The sequence below is a fragment of the Nyctereutes procyonoides genome, unplaced genomic scaffold, assembly GCF_905146905.1.
Source record: "Nyctereutes procyonoides isolate TBG_1078 unplaced genomic scaffold, NYPRO_anot_genome, whole genome shotgun sequence".
Lineage (NCBI taxonomy): Eukaryota > Metazoa > Chordata > Mammalia > Carnivora > Canidae > Nyctereutes > Nyctereutes procyonoides.
The window spans coordinates 14,628,368-14,632,929 of NW_026575155.1; positions in this window are offsets into that span (position 1 = coordinate 14,628,368).

Below are 4,562 nucleotides of genomic sequence, written 5' to 3' on the forward strand. Positions count from 1 at the left end.
GAAACTACCAATCCCACGTTCAGGGGTAAGACCAATCAGCCTGACCCACCCCACCCGGTTGACCAGAATATTCTCTTCCCCTGGCTGCCATGCTGGAGTTTAGGGGATGGGCACAGCCAGGGCAGATGGGCCACCACATTGCAAAAATTCTGAGACACCAACAAGTTGTAAAATGTACCATTATCTCAAGCATCTCCAAAGGAGAAAATACTCTGCCAAGTTCAAGTGTAAGAAGCCATCATCTCTCACAGTTGTTAAAACATGGGGGTGATGGGGGAAGGGTGGCTAAGAATCTAGGAGTTATGTTCCATCTGGGCTTTGGGAAAAACAAACTATTGGAAGAAAAAGCTTCTCTATTGGAATCCTTGAGCCAAGATTGTTCAAGCTTGGAGACGTCAGATCATGTTCTGCTCATTAATAAAGCCAACATCAAGGTAAGGTGACTCTGGGAACATCTGGATCCAGCCATTCCTGACACTGGCCTTTCATGAGGTAGTACACCGTCTGCCAGGGCGCCTAAATCAGTGACTAGTGCCATTTCATGGAAGGGACTGCTCATCTGCTGCTTCTCCTCATGTCATAATCACTGTCGGTGCCACCGTGCACCTCTTCTCAGATGTTAGTGCACAGAAAGCAGAAGGCCTAGAGCTCTCACACCTGAGAGCATCCAGTGCAGGGCCTGTGAACTCCTGACTTCACAATGATAATTAATAATCAAGGGAGGCAGGGAGACAGGGAGGGCAGGAAGCAAGGAGAAGGAGGGGAGGAAAACCCGTCCGGGGTTAGGAGCCACTGGTTCCAAGAACCGGCCACCAAAGTGTAAGCTTAGGGGCAAGGATTCTCTCTCCTCTGAATGGCATCTTCTACCATCGCCCGCTCCCTTTCCGCTGCGGTGTCAACAGGAGGCCTTCATAACACCGCCCGCCACACCCACGCTTCTGAAATAAGCAGCTAAAGCTGGGCACGGTGAAATGCCTCCGGCAATCGGAGTCCCTGAAGAACTGGATTCAGGTTCAGTGACCTGGATAAAGATGGTGACTCTTGGCTAATCAGCGCCGGGAGTGGGGCAGGCAAGTGGTGAGCCATTTGTTTGCTGAGGAAGCCAGGTGCCCAACCTCTCCGGGGCTTCAGGTGCACATCAAGAAAGGAGATCCGCTGGCAGGAAAGTCACGATGCACCTGAGCCCAGAGGCCCGCACCTCTCATCTGGCTGGAGGTGAGCAGGGGCAGGCATGGGAAGAAAGCGGTGCTTGGACTAGGGTCCTCTGTGCCCGGCTCTGCAGAGTGGGAACCATGGCAGCTCTGAACCCGAGGCTGGGGTTGAGGCCTTTGCTACCACTTGCCAGGTAGTCCCCAAGCTGGATATCTTGGCCAGTAACAAGAAAATATTTGGTGCCCTGTCCCCCTTCTCCTGGTTCTGACATCATCCCAGGGTGCTGTGGGTGGGAGTCTGTGAACCTAAATGTCAGGGCATGAGGGTGCTGCCCTGTACCTGCTCCAGCCAGGGGCGAACCACTTCTCTTCCAGAACCTACTACCAGCTCCATGTCCCAGAGCTGCTGAAGAAAGGTTGGCATGGGTTTCTGATGCTGCTCAGGGGTAGGGTGCAGGAGGGACCAGCTGGGGGTGCCCTAAGGGACCCTCGGTCCTAGAGCAATAGCAGAACACACGAAATAGAAGACTCCCCTTTGGGTCCTCCCAGGATCAAAGGGGTAGCTTCTTCTTACAGCAGAAGGTCTAAAAGATTCACGCAGTCCTCAAACAGAAAGAAGCTCCTAGATAAAAAAGCATGGAATAGGGATCAGAGGAAACAGAGGGGAAAATGCTCAAGTTCTCTGAGAAGCAAAGAAGGAAACATGTAATGTTGTTAAACTATCACTACCTCAAGGCAGGAACTGAAATGATGTGGGTACCTAGGGAGAAGAGGAAGGAAAGTTAAGCCCAGTGGCAGTCTTAGTAAGTAAGGGTTCCTAAGTCTTGATCCCTGGCATAAAACGCTTTTAAAAGAATCCTCTGCCTATGTCTCCACCCCCCTCTGTGTCTCTCACAAATGGATTTTTTTTTAAAGGGGGAATCCAGGGATCCCTGTATGGCTCAGTGGTTTTGGTGCCTGCCTTCGGCCCAGGGTGTGATCCTGGAGTCCTGGGGTCGAGTCCCACATCGGGCTCCCTGCATGGAGCCTGCTTCTCCCTCTGCCTATGTCTTTCTCTGTGTCTCTCATGAATAAATAAAATTTTTTAAAAGGGGGGAATCCTCATTTTAACCCTCATTTCTGCAGGGCCAGGGAACTTGGCTGATGCACCATCTCTGCATGGGGCTGAGTGAATCCTGGCTGGCTGAGCCCAGGGAAAGGGGCACAGGCTGAGGCAGCAGCCAGCATGGCAGGGAGGTTTGTCACACAGGCAGGGGCTGAGCACAAGTGCACATGCGTTCAGGACAATGGGAACTAACCTCACCATCACAGGAAGTAGACACAAATACAGATGAAACCCGGGGATGTTGGATTAGAATTGAAGGCACTGAGGTGAAACAACGCTCCCTAATAGGATACAGAGATCTGTGTGTGTGTATGTGTATGTGGGTTACATCCACTGTTTTCCAGATCTGTCTGCTGAAGCCCAGAGGTAATGACACCCCTGGAACAATGAGCCCATCTAAGCCCCAGATCTTGGTATCTAAATACCACTCACTGAAAGAAACCACCTTCCTTGGAGAACTGACTGCATCTGAGGCTGGGGTGGAGGAAAGACAAGAGGACTCTGAACTGCCATTGTGTCAGAAAAGAAGAGCTCAAAGGATGACAGGGACGCATGAAAGGGACACAAGAGTCAGCATGGAGGCACTGTAATTGGCCAATCTGGGAATCATTTGTACATGAAAATAAATGACCATAATGGACTAGAACCCACTGATTAAGTGGGACTCCGTGACTGCACACTGATATAAATTAAAATTAAAGAGGAAAGGAACAGCTACCCTTTATACCCCATATCATGTCTGTGTTATTTGCACCAAAAATATATAACAAAAGCAAATCGTGAGAATTAAGGCAAACCTATATTGAGGGCATTCTACAGAATAATTGACTGTGTTTCCCCCTCAAAAGGCAAAGTTATAAAAGATAAAAGAAGACCAAGGAACAGAGTCCTGAAGACTCTAGAGTCAGGACAACAAAACACAGTGGGGTCCTGAGCCAGAGAAGGGAAAGGAAGATTCGCTTGTTGGTAGTTTTTTTCTATAAAGAACATTTTTGAGACAGTCAACAAAATTTGAAAGGGATTTGTGGATTAGATGGTAGTATTTGCAGCAACGTCAATTTCCTGATTCTGATGGATACACTATGGCTATATAGACCGTCCTTATTTTTGGGAAATACATATTGAAGTATTTAGGGGTCATGGGGCATACTCTGTGCAACCTACTCAGACAGATGGATGGGTGGACAGGAGATGGGTGGATGGATGGATAGATAGATGGATGGGTGAGTGAGTGGACAGGTCAATGGAAGAATGAGTAAATGGGTGGGTGAATGGATAGGTGGATGGATGGATGGATGGATGGATGGATGGACAGACAAGTCAATGGATGGATAGGGAGATGGGTAAATGGGCAGGTGAATAGATGGGTGGATGGGCAAATGGATGGATGGATGGATGGTTGGATGGATGGATGGATGGATGGGTGAGTGAGTGGACAGGTCAATGGATGAATGAGTAAATGGGCAGGTGAATGGATAGGTGGATCGGTGGATGGATGGGCAGGTAGGTAGATGGACAGATGCATGGATGGATGGATGGACAGGTCGATGGATGAATGAGTAAATGGGGAGGTGGATGGATGGATGGATGAATGGATGGAAGGATGGATGAATAGATGGATGGATAGATGGATGGACAAGTCAATGGATGGATAGGTGGATGGGTAAACGGGCAGGTGAACAGATGGGTGGATGGGCGGATGGATGGATGGACAGACAAGTCAATGGATGGAGATAGGTGGATGGGTAAATGGGCAGGTGAATGGATGGGTGGATTGGCAGGTGGGTGGATGGGTAGATGGGTAGGTAGGTGAGTAGACAGATGGATGGATGGATAAATAGGTACTTGGGTAGGTATGAAAGAAAAGAGAATGATCAGGCTCATGAGGTAAACATAAATGAACAGGGATGCTAGGTAACAGGTACACCACAGATCTATGTATTATGACTTTCCTGTAACTATTTCAAAACCGAAGTTTAACACGTAAAATAAGAATTGTAAGCTCTTAAAAAGGCATAAAAAACACTGGTGTGAGGAGCTTCCTCTGGGAAGGTTAGGTCATCTCTGCTGGTTCACACACAGGGAAGGGCCTAGCTGAGGGGCCAGGAAACCTGGGGCCACCCCTCCCCTACCTTAGTCCCCTCCTCATGTCACAGGTTAATTCAGTGCCCCCAGACTACCCTTCCGGAAGGGCACCTCCAACCACATGACTGACCGAAATCTCTGGTTTTCAAAAAATCACAGATTATTCGCATTCTTTCATAAAAAAAAATAATAATAATAAATCTCGCTGACTCCCAAAAAGG